Raw genomic sequence first — 6,919 nt, 5'->3', positions numbered from 1 at the left:
ATCCTCTTCTATGCCTCTTGAAATTATATTGTCATAACAATGTTCTTGTTTTTTTCACTAAGGGCATGAGATCCAAGTTGCGGTGGGATTTTGGAGGATCGGAACTAAACTCTTAGTCATTTCACGACGATAGATTCTATCTTGTTTTGTTTTATTTCCAAATAGGAAAATACATTTTTTGAATCTGGAAACCACTTCAGGATTTCATTTGCTTTAAGAAAAGCAATCAATGGAATCTCAATTGATGTTGCTCCTCAATCATACAACATTTTCATTCCCCTATGCATGTTTTGATTTTTTATAGCTTTTCTCAAATATCGAACATGCTTATTAATATACCACAACTCAAAAACCACTCTACAAGTGGAAATGTAAGTGCTTTCATGACCAGACACATGATACTACTGGAATAGAGTCCTTGCATTGAAATTGACACATGATACTTCAAGTTCATATTAGAGAGGGACCCATGATTTCCTACTAATCTTCTTAGCATAGTAATTGGTTTTATCTTTTTTTTTTTTTCCAAGGTATAAGAATCACTTGAAGACCAAATGTAGCAAATTTTTTTTTTTTCGGTTTTGATCAAACATGAGTGGAGTATATTTTCTTTGATTCTCTGCTTTCCCTCTTAAAATTAAATTATCATAACAAAGTTCTTGTTTTTTCAGTAAGGGCATAAGACCCAAGTTGTGGCAACATTCAGGAGGATTGAAATTATATTATCATAACAAAGTTCTTCTACGAAGATGCGTTGCACTGGTGTAGATGTGCAGAAGATGACTATGGAGAAGGCTAGTCTCCTCCAACTGATGGCACGCCTGTGGAGGTGATTCTCACTGCTGGCAGAGACGCACCTCTCCAGAAAAGACCTAGCTTCCGGAAAAATTCAGAAAAACTCCTGATATGTGGCGATGAATCTGATGACGATGAGAAATTCCTGGTGATGAATCTGAAGAACCCCTGCCAAGAACTCTTGAGAATTCCAAAACCGTTATGATATGATCTTGTCATGCTTGATGTACTTTCTGTAACGGAATCTTGAAGTCTCCATATCCCTAGGAGAAAAGTCCAGTTGTTACTCCTCCCTGGTGTGATATGCGTGCTATCCCTTGCTTCTTTTCGTGTGATGTCTGTTAGATTAATTTTTGTAATTAATCTATAATTTGGGCCACACATGTAAATAATTAAAATGTGTGTGCTATCATTTAATTAAGCCTAAATATAGTGATCTAATTAATAATTGATTAATTGGCTTAAGGGTATAATTGTCATGAGATTATTGTGTAGATACCATTAGACAATTATTATTTCTATGAGGGGCAGAAATATAATTGTGATAAAATTAAAACTGCCCTAGCGGTTTATAAATAGGGTTATGGTCCCCATTCTACGACTACGCATTCCAATTTCTAAAAATCCTCTCATAGAGAAATTGACACAGAATCTAGTGGCTAGAATTGGAAGACCATCTCAAAGGGTTTTCTTCCTATAAGGTTTCTTCTTCAATTTTGATTTTGTAGAACTCCTGTTGTTATTGGAATATAAAACTGCTGATTTAATGTCACAAAATATCTTCAGTGGTCTTTCAATACCATCCAGAACACGCAGCCCAGTGACAAAATTTCGTAGCCATATTCCTTGATTGGATGCCTCATAACATGCTACAAACTCTGCTTCCATGGTGGATGAAGTTACGAGTGTCTGTTTAGCAGACCTCCATGAAATTGCTCCACCAGCCAACAGATAAATATAGTCTGATGTGGATCTTCTGCTGTCTTGGCATCCAGCAAAGTCGGAGTCGAAATACCCAATCAACTCTAACTGATCCAATCTCCTATATGTAAGCATGTACTCTTTTGTTCTCTGTAAATATCTCATAACCCTCTTGGCTGCTCTCCAATGATCCATTCCAGGGTTACTTAGATATCTGCCTAACATGCCAACAATGTACGCAATATTCGGACGTGTACATACCTGAGCATACATTAGACTCCCCACAGCCGAAGCGTAAGGAATCTTCTGCATTTCTTGACTTTCTAAACTATTTTTAGGGCATTGATTAAAACTGAATTTGTCTCCTTTAGCGACAGGGGTATCACCTGGTTTGCTATTTTGCATGCCATACCTTTGGAGGACTTTATCAATATAGGTCCTTTGTGACAATCCTAAAATACCCCTAGAACGATCTCGGTGTATCTGGATTCCTAAGACAAAGGAGGCATCACCAAGATCTTTCATCTCAAAATGTTTTGATAAAAATCTCTTGGTGTCGTGCAATATGCTAATATCATTTGTGGCTAGTAATATGTCATCGACATATAAAACCAGGAAAATATACTTACTCCCACTGAATTTGTGATACACACATTCATCCATAAGATTTGCCTCAAAACCATATGAGACAATAATTTGATGAAACTTGAAGTACCACTGACGAGAAGCTTGCTTGAGCCCATAAATGGATTTAGTTAATTTACAAACCATATTCTTTGAGTCTTCGGACACAAAATTTTTTGGTTGTACCATATAAATTGTTTCATCAATGTCACCATTGAGAAACGCTGTTTTAACATCCATTTGATGTAACTCAAGATCATAATGTGCAACTAGTGCCATGATTATCCTGAAAGAGTCCTTCGTAGAAACTGGAGAGAAGGTCTCTTTGAAGTCAATTCCTTCTTTTTGAGTAAAGCCTTTAGCTACAAGACGTGCTTTATATCTTTCTACATTACCATTTGAATCCCGCTTGGTTTTAAATATCCATTTACAACCAATGGGTTTCGTACCAACTGGTAATGGGACAAATTCCCAAACTTTATTGTCTTGCATAGATTTGTACTCTTCATTCATGGCTTCAATCCATTTATGAGAATTGGAACTTTTCATGGCTTGCTGGAAGTTGATTGGATCATCTTCCATCATTCCACTTTCTACCTCACGTTCCTGGAGATATATGATATAATCGTCCGAAATTGCATTTCTCCTCTCTCTAGTGGATCTCCTTAATGGCATATTTTCTTGAGGTTGTTGAGTTTGTTCTTCAGGAGCAATGTCCTCATTTGCAATTAAGGGTTGAACAATATTGTCTATTGGTTGAGGATCCAAATTTACTTCTTGATCAATGATAGGTAGTGAAACCTGTACATTATCAAAAGCAATAGTAGATCCCTCTTCCTCCTCAAAGACAATATTCCTAGCCTGATTTCTCCCCCCAAACTCAACATCCTCAAAAAATGTTGCAGTTCCCGTCTCAAAAATTGACCTAATAGCAGGATCATAAAATTTAAAACCCCTTGATCGCTCTGCATAGCCAATAAAGTAGCTGCTAACTGTTTTAGAGTCCAATTTCTTTTCATGAGGCTTATAAGGTCTCGCTTCAGCTGGACATCCCCAAATATGAAAATGCTTTAAACTGGGCTTTCGACCCGTCCAAAGCTCATAAGGCGTTTTAGCAGCCGCTTTAGTTGGCACCCGATTGAGAATATAAGCTGCCGTTTTGAGTGCTTCACCCCAGAGTTTTTCGGGTAAAGTAGAATGACTAATCATACTCCTTACCATGTCCTTAAGGGTTCGGTTTCGTCTTTCTGCTACACCATTCATGCTAGGTGATCCTGGCATGGTGTATTGAGGGACGATCCCACATTCCTCTAGGTATTTAGCAAATGGTCCTGGATGTTGTTCACCTGATCCGTCATATCTACCATAGTATTCACCACCACGGTCAGATCTGACGCTCTTTATTCTTTTGTTGAGTTGTAACTCAACTTCTGCTTTAAATGTTTTGAACACGTCCAATGATTGTGATTTCTCATGTATAAGAAATAGGTAGCCATATCTTGAGTAGTCGTCTATGAATGTTATAAAGTACTGTTGACCATTCCAAGATGCCGTAGGGTATGGTCCACAGATATCTGTATGAATTAATTCTAAGACGTTTGTAGCTCTATTGGCACCTAATTTCTTTGTTTTGGTCTGTTTTCCTTTAATACACTCAACACAAATATCAAAATCTGAAAAGTCAAGTGAATCCAAAATCCCATCGGACACAAGTCGCTCAACTCTAGATTTAGAGATATGACCTAGGCGTTTGTCCCACAATGAGGCCAAATTATCTTTATTCAATTTACGTTTTGTACCTCGTGATTCCACATGCAAGGTTTCATTATAGGACGGAACAGTTTCCAACAAATATAGATTATCATAAACATTAAGTAAACCGGTTCCTACAGCATTTGAATTAATAGATAATGTAAATTTATTGTTTCCAAATGAACAACAATAACCTGATTTGTCCAAAACAGAAACTGAAATTAAATTCCGTCTGAAAGACGGTACAATAAAAGTATCTATTAAATCCAAAAAATAACCAGATTTCAATAATAATCTAAAGTGCCCTATTGCCTCTACTTCTACCGACTGACCGTCTCCGACATAGATGCATCTTTCAGCATCACTTGGTTTTCGGTAACTCAGGCAACCCTGCATAGAAACACAAATGTGAGTAGTAGCACCAGAATCTAACCACCATGTGTTTCTAGATACTGAAGCTAAATTAACTTCAGAACAGACCAAAGTAAGAAACATACCTTTCTTAACACGCCAAGCAGCATACTTGGTACATTCCTTCTTAGTATGTCCAGGCTTATTACAGAAGAAACATGTTACCTCAACTTTCTGTTTCTTTTGTTCTGGACCATTAGAAGCAGCAACCTTATTATCCTTATTCTTTCGTTTGCCCTTATCCTTAGAAGTGCTAGCCAGATGAGCACTTTCGGTCTTGTCTTGCTTCAGTCTCTCTTCCTCTTGCACACAGAATGAAATGAGCTCATTAAGAGTCCATTTATCCTTTTGACAGTTATAACTGACCTTGAATTGATTAAATTGTGCAGGAAGAGAGATGAGAACCAAATGCACGAGTAAATCATCAGATAACTCGAGTTTCAAAGCCTTAAGTTTTGAAGCAAGATGAGACATCTCCATGATGTACTCCCGAACATTACCCTTGCCTTTATACTTCATTGAAATCAAGCTTGCTAAAAGCGTGCTCGTTTCAGCCTTATCGTTTTTGGCAAAACGTTTCTGAATTTCCGCAAGGAAGTCACTGGCATTAGTAACCTCATCGGTTACCACACCCCTGAAAGCTTCTGGAATGCCGCGCTTCATGATCATAAGACTTAGCCTATTTGAACGTTCCCACTTACCCTAATAAACCTCATCCTCTTGAGTACTTTGCTCATTGAGTTCATCGGGTTTGGGCATTCTCAAGGCCAAGTCTATATCCATGCAGCCTAAGAGAATCATCATATTCTCTTTCCAGTCCTTAAAATTAGTCCCATTTAACATAGGGACATTATTGATGTTGGCAGATATAGAAGTAGTTGATATAAAAGCTGAATCCAGAACAAAATAAAATGAATCAAATAAACCATCATGCTCACATAAAATAAGCAATTAAACACATAATCTTTAAATTTAAAAGCAAATTATGACATTTCAAGATACCTAGCACAACATTAATATCAAGTCTTTGGACAGTAATATTAACTGTAAGTGGTACTCTTGTTGTAGTGATCAAACATTGATGATAAGTTATGTCAAATAATAAATCTATCTTTGGATTGATTTATTATTCACATTAAGTTACCTTTATAATCATCACATATTTATCACCACAAGTATGTATGCAATTTGACCAAATATTAACTTTCCTTTGGGCCAGTCAATACCCGCATGAATCACATACACACAAATATCTAACACCCCGAACAGACTAATCTACACGGAAGATGTCACTCTGGTGATTTTCCACTTTAATTAGCCTATTTAAAATGCTAGATCAATAACTTAAATATTAATATCATAAAATGCTATTAAATAATAATAATAATAATAATAATAATAATAATAATAATAATAATAGATTTATCAACTCAATATTTCATAAATCTTAATCCATTGACATATATATATATATTAAAATAATAACTCAAAGAATTAATCAAGGAGTATTGGTCTAGTAACGATTGATGTAACAAAGGCCACCTTGATCCTATGTCAGTATAGTTAATGAACGAGATTGTTCAGATATACCCTAAGGACATGATAGCAAATTTTGAGCTCATAAGGTTAAGCACATTTATTTGATTACATATGCATGTGGCCCAGTGGGAGATTGTTAGATTAATTTTTGTAATTAATCTATAATTTGGGCCACACATGTAAATAATTAAAATGTGTGTGCTATCATTTAATTAAGCCTAAATATAGTGATCTAATTAATAATTGATTAATTAGCTTAAGGGTATAATTGTCATGAGATTATTGTGTAGATACCATTAGACAATTATTATTTCTATAAGGGGCAGAAATATAATTGTGATAAAATTAAAACTGCCCTAGCGGTTTATAAATAGGGTTATGGTCCCCATTCTACGACTACGCATTCCAATTTCTAAAAATCCTCTCAGAGAGAAATTGACACAGAATCTAGTGACTAGAATTGGAAGACCATCTCAAAGGGTTTTCTTCCTATAAGGTTTCTTCTTCAATGGATTCAGGTATGCTTCCGCTATTATTTTTCTACTCATTGTTTTTAATCAGGAGATTCCAGTATATATGAAATTAGGGTATTCTCCTTGTTAAATATTCCAGTATATATGAAGTTAGGGTATTCACCTTATTAAATATTCCAGTATATATGAAGTTAGGGTATTCACCTTGTTAAATATTCCAGTATATATAAATTAGGGTATTTATCTTGGTTGAGTTATAACAAGGATCTTGGTTGGATTCTAACAATGTCATCAAGTGAAAGTATGTTGATCCTCCCTGCTGATGGCGATGCTCTCCAAAGAGTCAATGCATGGTGATAATTCATCCCATGATCCTCCAGTACTCCCAAAATAGTGCTCCTCAT

General features: G+C 35.9%; 1 pseudogene; it reads right to left on the bottom strand.

Annotated features, from left to right (window-relative positions):
- Positions 1–795: 795 nt before the first annotated feature.
- Positions 796–6,919, bottom strand: LOC132254008 (uncharacterized; annotated as a pseudogene).

This window comes from Vitis vinifera, chromosome 7, assembly GCF_030704535.1.
Source record: "Vitis vinifera cultivar Pinot Noir 40024 chromosome 7, ASM3070453v1".
NCBI classification, from domain to species: Eukaryota; Viridiplantae; Streptophyta; class Magnoliopsida; order Vitales; family Vitaceae; genus Vitis; species Vitis vinifera.
The sequence above is the reverse complement of the archived record's forward strand: the minus strand, read 5'-3'. Positions and strand labels throughout refer to the sequence as shown.